Source organism: Acinonyx jubatus, chromosome A1, assembly GCF_027475565.1.
Source record: "Acinonyx jubatus isolate Ajub_Pintada_27869175 chromosome A1, VMU_Ajub_asm_v1.0, whole genome shotgun sequence".
Lineage (NCBI taxonomy): Eukaryota > Metazoa > Chordata > Mammalia > Carnivora > Felidae > Acinonyx > Acinonyx jubatus.
This window is the reverse complement of record NC_069380.1, coordinates 113,606,794-113,619,345: the sequence shown is the minus strand read 5'-3', so window position 1 is coordinate 113,619,345 and position 12,552 is coordinate 113,606,794.

Here is a 12,552-nt window from a genome sequence, read left to right as displayed (position 1 = left end):
CCACCTCATGCAGTGAGGCTTAGCAAGACAGGTGAATTTCTCCCTTATGAAACCTTGAGTTTCCGGGCAAGGGGCTGAGGGAAAGAGGGAGGACATGTGAGAAAGTGTTGATGGAAAGTGGGTGTACACAAAAAGACAGGAGGCTAGCATTAGAGAAGAAGGGTTAGACAGTGGTTGAGAGATATCTAGTGGCAGGAATAACCAGGGACTTTAAATAACAATGATGCCAAAGACACGTTTGTAAGTTGATGGCTGTGTGGTATGTGGCCCCTTTTGTTTTGCTCAAGCTTTTGGTAGGATTACCACACTTAGTCTTTAATTAGGGATACTTTGGAGAGTGGAGAGATATTGGCAGCATGAGAGGAGAAAGGGATGGGGTGCAGAGTAGGTCAAGAATTCAGCAGATATAGATAGTAAGAGCAAATACACTTCCAGCACTTGTGGAGTGGCAGATATAGTTCTTTTTTTTAAGGTTTATTTATTATTTTTGAGAGAGAGAGAGAGACAGAGTGTCAGAGGGGGAGGGGCAGAGAGAGAGAGGGAGACAAAGAATCAGAAACTCCAGGCTATGAGCTGTCAGCAGAAGACCGACGTGGGGCTTGAACTCATGAGCCATGTAATCATGACCTGAGCCGAAGTTGGACGCTTAACCGACTGAACCACCCAAGCACCCCTATAATTCTCAGTGCTTTATATCCATATATTACTAGTAACTCATTTAATGTACATATCAACTCTATGAAGGAGGAGCTCTGACTGTCCCCATTTCATATATAAGAAAATTGAGGCACAGAGAAGCTAAATGAGTTTTCCAAGGTCTACCAAAACTAAGTGGCAGAGCTGGAATGTGAACCCATACTCCAAAGCCGTTTTCTTAAACACTACCCACAACCAGCCCTCAAGAATTCTCAAAGACCTACAGTTGAGAGCATGAGGTTTCCTATTTTACAGAAGGGTGGAGGGCAGCATGACTGAACATGGAGGGAAGAATAACTCCAGGAGGCTGGGAGACTTGGATAAACCCAAGGGTCTGACAGTTGGGCTACATTTAAATTAGGCAAGGAAGGCCAGGTATTGACCAAAGTTCTTTCCTGCATTAAGGGTCTGTGAGAGGGGTACCTGGCTGTCTCAGTTGGTAGAGCATGCAACTCTAGATCTCAGGGTCGTGAGTTCAAGCCCCACATTGGGCATAGAGATTACTTTTTTTTTTTTTAATGTTTTACTTATTTTTGAGAGAGAAAGACAGAGTGTGAGTAGGTGAAGGACAGAGAGAGAGGGAGACACAGAATTGAAAGCAGGCTCCAAGCTCTGAGCTGTCAGCACAGGGCCCAATGAGGGGTTCAAACCCATGAACTGTGAGATCATGACTTGAGCCAAAGTCATATGCCCAAGTGACTGAGCCACCCAGGTGCCCTGAGCATAGAAATTACTCAAAAAAAAAAAAAAAAAAAAAAAAAAAAGAAAAGAAAAGAAAAGAAAAGGATCTGTGAGACTAAAACAGGGATCCTTCCATGCAGGTGGTTGTGGTGTCACTATGGAGGGGACACATGTCTGGAAAAAGTAAAACAGCTCTTTATGGAACACTCAGAGATTCTATATAAGGCAGTAAAGGATCCAGTGTGAGATCTTTGGGTCAAAACGATGTTGTTGGATAAAAAGCTTTAGGGGGGAAAACAGGGAGACTTCACAGAGGAGATGGCTTTGTGCAGGCTGGGATCACAAGGGTCTGGAGTCTTGTTTTAAGCATTTCCCAGTCTTAGACCCCTTTCTTCTTCCCTCCCTTCTTCCTTTCCTTTCTTTCCTTCCTTCCTTCCTTCTTTCCTTCCTTCCTTCCTTCCTTCCTTCCTTCCTTCCTTCTCTTTCTTTCAAAGATTTTATTTTTTAAGTAATCTCTACACCCAACTTGGGGCTTGAACTCACAACCCTGAAATCACGAGTCACATGCTCTACCTGCTGAGCCAGACAGGCACCCCAGATACCTCGCTTCAGCCCCCTTCCTCACTCTTTTTCCATTCTCCAGACTTCTTCCTATCAAATCAGCAAAACACAGAGAGTGCCTTGTGGAGAAGTGAGAGCAGGTAAAAGGATGGGATCTACAAAGGCTCTGGTTCTCAAAGATGGTCTACAAGTTGAATCTGATGGGAAATTAGGGCTTCCTATCTCAAATCATCTTTGCTTAACTTAATTCAACACGGCATACTATTATTTTAAAATGTACAATTCAATAATTTTTAATATAGTCACAAAACAGTGCAACCATCATCACAATCTAAAACTAGAACATTTTCATCACCCCAGAAAGAAACCTGTATCCATTAGCAGTCACTTCTCATTTCCCACTCACCATAGCCCTGGTCACCATTAATCTAGTTTCTGTCTCTGTGGATTTGCATTCTCTGGATATTTCATATCAAGGGAATCATATAATGTGTGGTCTTGTGACTGGCTTCTTTCACTTAGCATATTATTTCCAAGGTTCATTGATACTGTAGCATGCATCAGTACTTCATTCTTCTTGGTTCCTAGCTCCAATATCTTCTGCTTCAGGTAAACTGTATTTGTATTCATCTGTCTCTCCAATTTTCAGGGTGATAGTTTGTCCTGTGACTTCAGTTTCTGTGGTATCTAAGAAAAATTGTTGATTTTCAGTTTGTTCAAGTTTTTTCTTGGTGTGAGGCAGTTAGGATTTTTCTAGGAATTGAGTTGAATCTGTAGATTATTTTGGAGAGTACTGTCATCTTAACAATGTTGAGTCTTCCATGAACATGGGATGTCTTTCCACTTATTTGGGTTTTCTTTAATTTCTTTCAACAATATTTTGTATTTTTCACCATATCTTGCTTAACTTGTGTCCTTCCTTGACTCAGCTGTTGCATTGCTGAAGGATTAAGATGTGAGAGGGGATAGTGGGGATTGTCACTATTTCTCAACCAGGAGCAAGACCAGGACTCCTCTAGAATGACCATTCTGGGTGCTGGGCAATTACCAAAGTGCCTTCATGCTGAAGTGCTAGGCACAGCTGTTGGTCACCATGCACATACCATTGTCTGACTTTGGGCCACTCACTAACTCTCAATTCTCAATACTGAGATGGGAAATCTCTCAGGATCATTATATTCCAGGAAAGCATCTTATTCTTTGGCCAGTCTTGGAGCAGCAGGTGTTCTGACCCTGAATTCTGGTTCCCAGCTCCTATCTCCCCTTGGAATTTCTCCTGCCAGGATGGACAAGGTGCCTTCTCCAGGAATGTCATATGCAGAAAGGACAGAAGCATGCAAATTATATTTCCAAGCCTTTCCCTAATCACATCAAAGTCTTTTGCAAGGAGCCTTCTAGCCTAACTGGAGTTTGATAATTACAAATTATTTCTAGCAGAAATGCTGAGTGTAGGAAAGTAGGTTAGAGAAATTTGCTTCATATTAAAGCCATGGTCAGATCATCATGAACCTTCAGGGCATTTATTTTTCCATCAGCTCCTCCCTGGTTTCCCCACCTCCTTTTTTGGCCTGGCTGAGCTGGAGACCCAACAGCATTAAAATAAAATCATGCAAAAGCTCCGGGGAACACGCCTGAGTAATGGAGAAGATAATAAGCTTGGACAACCACCTCATCCCTCTCCTCTTACTTCCTCCAGGCAGGCAAAAGTTCACAACTGATTAGGGATCCCTTCTAACGGTAAACAGGAGGGAAAGTAGAGCTTAAGTGGTTTAAGAAAAAAAATTGTAATAATAGACCAGATTGCTATCATTCCACTGATACTCAGTCCCTGCATCTCAGAAGTAATTTCTAATTATAAAGTTATAATGAGGGGAGCTGTGGGTGCTGGACAGAACAAAAAGATAAAGCCATGAGAAATAAACAAACCCATAGGTGGTTTTGTTCATTCATTGACTCATTTGTCAAACATCAGGAGAGCTGCCTATCCCAGGCACTGGGCTGGCTGCAGAAGAGGCAGAGATGGAGGTGGCCCCAGCTGATCTAAGTATAAGTGAAGAGACAGATGTGTAGCCAGATAAGCCATACTACAAGCAAATTTGTTGCTTCCAAGAATCTGCAGCTTAAGACCCTTTCCTTCACTTTGGGTTGGGACAGGGAAGATGGGGAGTGGTCATCTCACCTCTGCTTCTAGGGGTTGGAAATGAAAGTTGCTAATTGATCATTTAAGAAAGAAGGAACCAAACAGCAGAAAAAAGAAAGAAGTGTGGGAAGGAGGGAGGAGAGTTGCCATGCCCTGGAGGAGAGCAGCTCCACTGATCCAGTAGCTTTGGAATGGACAACCTGTTGGTCTCAGAGATCTGGTGCTTTGGACATTGGTTCTAACTTGAGAGATGAGGGAGATGATCAAAAGATCATGAAGAAAAGTCATGCAGAGTGTCTGAACCTAAAAGGTAACATTTGGTAGAAGCCACTGCCCATAATATGGAACTCCTCCCTGCCGGCCTTCCCCCAGGAAGAACCAAGAGGAGGATGGCTGAGAAGGGTCTGGAGGTATGCGTGGAAAGTGTCAGGTTCACAGCTCTCATGCCCACAGCACGACCAACAGCAGCATACCTCTATGGGGCAAAGTGCCTGGGGACAGTGGGGAGTTGCTTTACTTTATTACCACAAAGACTCTATAGCTTTTTATTGTTGGGCACAGTGGCCACATTTTTGGTCCCTCCAGGGCCTGGGTGTTTGCTGAAAGTCATCCCTCAAATCTCTTCTCAGTGTGAAATGGATTGCTACATTTCCAAGGCTTAATTGTCCGCACCGGCTAAAAGCACTCTGCCAGTAATGAAAATACATTCACTCTTTTTATCAAGGAAAAAAGATAATAACTCAGCCAGCTTTAGCTTGCATTGTATTGGACATCAGACATCAGCCCAGCTTATTTCTAAGGACATCTCTGAGGTGAAGCACAAAAAGCTGTTGGTGGGGAAGAGGGTGTTGGTGATGTAGAGGAAAGATCAAGGGGAACAAAGAGCAAAAGGGTGCCCAAGGCTGTCCCCCATACCTTCTTAGAGTACACAGCTTTCCAAAATGACAGCTGTCCCTTCCCAGGAAGCTGGAGGATGTGACTGTTCAGAATTTAAAACCCCTTTGTTTCTCTTGGAAGATGAATGACACTAATAGCAATAATAATAACTATGGCACACGTCAAAGGACATGCAGATATTCTGCCATTTGATCTTTACAACCTCCCTGACACACCAGCAGGACAAATATTGTCGTGTCATGTCTGTAGATAACGAAACTAAGACTTAAGAAAAAGAACTGACTTACCCAGTATCATCAACTAGCATTAGAGTCAGTGTCTGATACCTGAGGGCCAGGGGTAGGGACCGTGCTGGAAGGGGTAATTGGTGCAAAATGGGATAAGGCCTATAGAGACTAACATGGTTCTGAAAAATTACATTTGAAGAACCTAAAACAGACTCTGCATTTCCTCAATTCCATCTACATCACCTCTATACTAGCGCTCTGGCCACACTGGCCTCCTGAGGCGTATATTCTTGAGCACCAACTTACAGTCAACCATTCCCCACTTCTTCCTTCCTCACATAAGCCTAGTTTCACTCTCAGAAGCCTGGTTTTTGCCAGAAATTGGGAGCATTGGTACTTCAATGAAGTTCATTAGAAGGTATGTTGTTCTCCTGCCCAACTCTCAACAAATCTGAGTCATTCATCCCCTAAAATGACCAGTTTGGGGATGGCCATGTGGTGAAATTTTGCTGTTATGACATGTGAAGGGAAATCTGCACAGAGAAAGGGGAAGAGCTTCCCTGTTCTGAAAAGGAAAAGGTTAGCCCTCTTCTCTCTGCCTCTGTTCGCTGAGGATGAGGAAGTTGTACAGAGTTGGAATTTTGGCAGCCATCTTGGCATCTAGAAAAAGTCAGCACAAGAGGATGGCTGAGCAGAAAGAAGGCAGTATTTTGGCCCTAAGTGATGTTCATTTCCTAAATTAACCACCCTTAGGGGTGCCTGGGTGGCTCAGTCCATTAAGAATCTGACTTTGGCTCAGGTCATGATCTTGCAGTTCCATGGGTTCGAGCCCCACCCACAGAGTGCTCTCTGCTGTCAACATGGAGCCTGCTTTGGATCCTCTGTCTCCCTCTTTCTGTCCTTCCCCCACTTGCGCATGGGTATTCTCTCTCTCTCAAAAATCAACATTAAAAGAAAAAAAAAAAAACATCCTTAGGAACCCTACCCATCCTGCTCCCAGGCTTCTTTACGTGAGGTAATAAAATTTCTTCTTATTGTGCCATTTTGAATTGTGGCTACTTCTCTTTATTCCCATTAAAAGAATGCTAAATGATAAAATTCCTTTCTGTTCCTCACGCTCTCCAAGCTCATTCTCATTTCAAGGCTGTTCCCACTGTCTGGGAAACTGTTCCAACCTCCTTATTACTTCAGGCCTCAGCTCAAATGTCACTTCCAGAATGGCTTTCTATGAACTACCCAATCTAAACCAGTTTTCCAGTCACTATGTTTTCATTTTAGCACGTATTAGTATTAAAAATTATGTGTTTATTTATGTGTTTACTTGTTTATTGTCTCTTTTCCTCAATAGAACATGAGCTCCATGTGACTAAGAACTGTGCCTGGCTTGCTCACTGCTGTATTCCTAGCACCTGGCACATAGCCTAGTACATAGTAGGTGCACAGTGAACATTTGGGGAATTAATAAGAGACAATTTCACCATGCTGCTCCCTAGTCTTTCTCTCCTCTATGGCTGTTTGGGTAGTGTATCTGTCTCTTTGACCTTTCATTGATTCCTCTCACAAAAATCTCAATCTCAAGACCAGTAAGAAATGAAGAAGGCAGCAGAGAAGAAAAACACCATAAAAGCAAAAATTATTTTAGGCATAAATGTAAGAGAGTAGGATGATTGCATAACATATGTAGATCTATGCAAATTACGATGCAAGTTAAATAGGGGAGAAGTCTGAAGTGGTAGGCAGTTCAGAGTAGCATGTTGGGTGTGTTTTCCTTCTCACCAGGAAGTGGTATCAACTTCTGAGCCTCAGAAAGTGGAAATGCTGACACACAGTGAGAGAAAAATCAATTGAAAGTTACACAAGTAAAAAAGAATTTAATTTACTTCTTGGGTTTTTCTAAGAGATAGAAATCAAAAACATTCCACTTACCCACTTTAAATAGTAGAAACAGGAAGCATAAAACTCTACTTGGTTTTACATGACGGCCAATTCAGATTACAGAGGAAGTGGGAGAACGGAAACAGAAAAGAAGAGGAAGGGATAGACCAAGAAACAACCCCTAAGTTACCCAAATCCTTTAGAAGCAAAAACCTAATCTATGTAATGACAATTCTTTTTTTTTTTTTAAGATTTTTTTTTTTTAAGTAATCTCTGTACCCAATGTGGGACTCGAACTCACAACCCTGAGATCAAGAATTGCATGCTCCACCAACTGAGCCAACCAGGTGCCCCCACAATTCTTTATATTTAGAGAAAACAAAACAAAAATGAAAAACTCTACCTACAAATAGCCCTCTGGGGTACCTGGGCATTAAGTGTCTGACTCTTGATTTTTGCTCAGGTCATGATCTTATGGTTTGTGGGATCAAGCCCCACATCCGGCTCTGCACTGACAGCTCAGAGCCTGCTTGGGATTCTCTCTCTCCCTCTCTCATTGCCCATCCCCCACTCACGCTGTCTCTGTCTTTCTCTCTCTCTTCCTCTCTCTTTCTCAAAATAAATACATAAACATTTTTAAAAAGCCCTCTGAGTTATTTTTAAGGTAACATTTTCCGAGTTTATTTAATGTTTTAATTCCTACCTAAAATGTGGGAGAAAGGGTGCTTATTCACTCATTCAACAAGTATTTTGGGGGTACTCATGTCCTGGCCCTTGAAATAGGTGCTGGGGAAGATCTGAGAACAGGATGTGGGCACAGTACCTGCCCTCATGGGACTTCCATTCTAATTCTGTTCCAATATTCATGAAGAAAACACTCTTTACCTGCCTTGTATAGAAAGAAAATATCATCCATCTAATTTCACAGAGGAAAACGTCCACTTTTTGGAGACCACATTGTGGACAGTCTATGTGCCACTACTAAGGACTTGAGGGCTTTAATAGTGGCACAGATTCGGCACTTGGCAAAGATCTCAAGGGGCTGCTGCCCTTAAATGCTTACTGGTATCAAGTATTTTGAGCCGATGTGCCCCTCAGTTCCTCAGCTGTCACTCTGGCCATCACCATAACTCACTTCAGGTAACACAATAGTCTCCTGTTGGGTCTTCTCCCTGGTCCCAGCCTTGCCTTCCTTCTGTCTGTGCTCCACAGAGCAGCCACAGCCATCCTGTTCATTTTGAAAACAAAGCCTCTTCTCTGCTCCAACCCTGTGCTGGCTTCCTGTTCAGTAAGAGAATCATCTGAAGGCTGTACAATGGCCTCCAGGCCTCCAGCCCTGTTGCTCCAACATCCTCTCCTCTTCCTGGCTCCTGCTCATTCAGCATTCGCCATACACACACCCACCAATCCCCCAGTAGCCGTTGCACTCCCTGCCCTAAGTGCTGCCTCCCACACCTCCCAAATCTACATCAATCACTCCCCACATTTCCAGGACTTGACTCAATTGTCACCTTCTCGTGGAGACCTTCCCAAATTCCCTATTTAAAATTATAAATCCTGAAAAAAAATAAAATAAAATTATAAATCCTGGGGCATGTGGATGGCTTAGTTGGTTAAGCATCTGACTTCAGCTCAGGTCATGATCTCATAATTCATGAGTTCAAGCCCCACATCAGTCTTTCTGCTGTCAGCACAGAGCCCGCTTCAAATCTTCTGCACCCCACCCCCCACCTCATCCCTCTGCTCACTCTCTCACTTTCTCAAAAATAATTAAACATTAAAAAAAAATATTTAAAAAATAAAATAAAATTACAAATCCTTTTGCCCTCTGTACTCCCTATCCTCTGTCCTACTTTTATTTTTTCCCCATAGCTGTTCTCACTCTCTAACTGATTGTGCATTTCATCCATTTGTATTGTCTATTGTCTGTCTTTCCCCCACAGAAGAAAGCTCTAGAAGAGCCAGGATTTTGGTCTGTTTTGTTCATTGGTGTATCCTCGGTCCCTTGAAGAGTTACCAATGAATTATGGCATTGTTGGGATGCCTGGGTGGCTCAGTCAGTTAAGTGACAACTTTGGCTCAGGTCATGATCTTGCAGTTTGAGAGTTCAAGCCCCACATCGGGCTCTGTGCTGATGGCTCACAGCATGGATCATGCTTCAGATTCTGTGTCTCTGCCCCTCTCTGCCCCTCCCCTGCTCACATTCTGTCTCTCTCTCTCTCTCTCTCTCTCAAAAATAAAATTAAAACATTAAAAAAAAAAGAAGTATTCGTTGATAGTCCTTTAGTTGGCACTGGTTTAGATTTATGGTAAATGTGACTACATTCTTCTTGTTTTTATCATTTTACAGAGAACCAGTGAAAACTTTACTGGAGTTTCAGCCTAGTCCTCAGACTCATGACTGGGAAGACCTGGCCCAGAGCAGTAGGTCCCTGGAGACGAGCCCTGGCTCTACACCCCCAAACCAGTCCCAGAAGGGGTGGGTCCTTTTTGACATGCAGCTCACATTGGCTAAGGTGTCTGAACAGCAAATGTCAGAGCCTCCTTCTAAATGCAGGCAGATTTACTTTGCAGACGGTGAGAATGCATTTTAATTTGTTGATGTGAAATCTTAATTGAACTAAACTGCTAGAGGTAGTCTCTGTTCTCTGTCATAGTCTTAATTTAGTTGGCAAAACAAGATATCATCAGAGGAAAATCACAGGCAAAGACGCTGTGCCCAGAGGGTTTGGGGAACACCCTTCTGTGTTTGGAGGTGGGCTGGTGTGTGACTGGCACAAGAGTGAACCACACCCACACAACTCGGAATGCCAACTTGGCTTTCCAGGGATACTCAGGGGACATCACATGGGCTCAAACACAGGGGCCCTCCCAAAGCAGCCATGCTAAATACTGCTCCCCTCCTGTATTTCCTGTCCTATTTTTAGTGTTAGAGCAAGGAAGAGATGGGGACTTTCTCACCTGGAGGTACAGGATGTGGGAGGTGCCAGCTCTATTACTGATTTGCTATGGGACCTGAAGCAGCTCACCTCCCCTACCAGGGCTGTGGTTTCTACATCTGTTCAATAAGGAGGCTGGAATCCAGGTCCCTAAAAGTCTTCCATCCAACATGCCATGTAGGGCTCTCTCTGGACACTCAGGTCTGTGCCAATATCCAGCCTGTGGCTCCTGACACTTGCCTGCCAAATCCCTGCTGAGTTCTTGGCCATGGCATGTGCTCACACCAGTGGCCTCACTGTCCTCTACAGGGGGGTCAGGCTGAAGGCCTTTCACTAATATGGCCTCAACCCTGACCCACAGAATCTCAGATTGCCATTCTGTGTAGGCCCCTAGGAGGAGGCCTTAAGAATCATTTTCTTGGTGTCATATGCCCACTCCATGCCCTTCCCAGACCTCCACCCCCAGGGGCCTACTATACATGGTACTTGTCTCACCCCAGCAGCTCCTGACCAGGCCTGTCCGCATCTGGAGAAGCTCCTGCTGGGACACTGCTCCAAGCCTACCCTTGCTGCAGTGACGTGAACAGGCAGAGGCACATCACCTCTGGTGGTTGGCAGGAATCAGCCTCCTGCACAGTCCAGCTCAGAATCCTGCAATATCTTCTTCTGGGGACAGTCTCTGCAAGGAAGTTCCCAGGGAAGTGACTCAGGCTTTAATATCTTCCTCCAAAGCACTGCCGAAAAAGGGCTGGAGACAGCTCCTTGGGGTCAGATTCCTGGGGTGCAGGTCCTCATTCTGGTGACTCACTGGCTGAAACAGGAGAGTTGCAGGTCCTAGTACCTGCAGTGAGTCACAGGTTGTTCTTACTCTGGGAATCAGGTGGCAGGAGGTTTAGCAAAGAGGCAATGCCATGCAGAAGGAAGATCACAGCTTTGCAGTAGAAACCACCTGGCAAGTCCCTTCTGCTCACTGAATCTGTTTCTACATCTGTTGGGTGGGGATAGCAATATCTACCTCAGAAAAATGTGAGAAATAGGTGTTCTACAGTTTCTAGAGCGCCTAGCACTGTGCCTGGTCCAGAGACCGCACTCCCCTAACGGTAGCAGTTGATGAGCTATTATTATTAAAGTCCTAACATGGTGCTTGGCATCCAGAATATGCCCAGTAAATGCAATTGTGATCATCATCACAAGGTGCTACAGAGCTCTTTTCAACACTTTGGGGTTGGTAGCAAACTGCAGATCACACGGACACATCCCCGAGGCTCCTTTCTCTCTACATTCTTCCATCTTGCTCTGCTTCCTCCTCACTCTGCAAGGAGACAAGGGTCAGGGAAACTCTGACAGCTGGTTGGTGGGGTGAAGACATTTAGTAGATAACTGTGAGCTCAGCTTCCCTCTTCTCTTGGTAGAAGCTGGAAACAGCCTTTTCCTATCACAGGATAGAAAGTTGGAAGATGGCAAAAACGATTTTTTTTTAAAAAGAAAAAAAAGAAAGTTTGAAGATGCTAATCTAAAGCCAGCAGGGCTTCTTGCACAGGAAGGGCCTGTACAAACAAACATTGTTCCTTGGGATGGGGTCCTTTGTAGAGACTAGGCTTAGCTTTTGATTAGGTAGGACTTTCTACTGAAAGTGTCAGAAATCTCTCTCAAATTCTCTTTTTTTTAAAATTTTTTTAACGTTTATTCATTTTTGAGAGAGCACAAGCGGGGAAGGGGCAGAGAGAGAGGGAGACACAAAATCCGAATTGGGCTCCAGGCTCCGAACTGTCACAGCACAGAGCTCAACACGGGACTCAAACTCACAAACCACGAGATCATGACCTGAGCCGAAGTCGGACGCTCAACTGACTGAGCCATCCAGGTGCCCCTCTCACAAATTCTTAAACAAAAACTGAATGCACTGATTCACAGACTTGGGAGAATTCTAATCAGAGGGTCAAAGGAAGCCCAGAGCCAAGGTTACAGGGACTGGAGCCATGGACTCAACACACAGAAACATGCTCTCCCATGAAGGAACTAACACTTAGAGACTGGGTCCTCTTTATGTTAGGTGGTCGGGAAAGGTCAATTTGGACACATCTATGCTCCAGACAGAGCAAATACTCAGTGCAAAAGTCCCAAGTGATGAATGAGTTTGTTCAAGAAACAGAAAGGAGCCAGTGTGGGTGGAGAGCAGTGAGCCAAGAAAAGAACAATAAGAGATGACAACCAAGAGGATGCAGGGGCCAGATCACCAAGGATCTTGTAGGCCAAGATATGGAACTTTTATTGCATTCAAAGGACTGTGGAAAGCCTTTGAAGGGTTTGAAACAACAGAGATCACCTAACTTATGTTTTAAAAAGAACACTGGTCGCCTCTGGAGACAAGGAAAACAAAAGCAAAAATGAACTATTGGGACTTCATCAAGATAAAAAGCTTCTGCACAGCAAAGGAAACAATCAACAAAACTAAAAGGCAATCTACAAAATGGGAGAAGATATTTGCAAATGACATATCTGATGAAGGGTTAGTATCCAAAATCTATAAAGAACT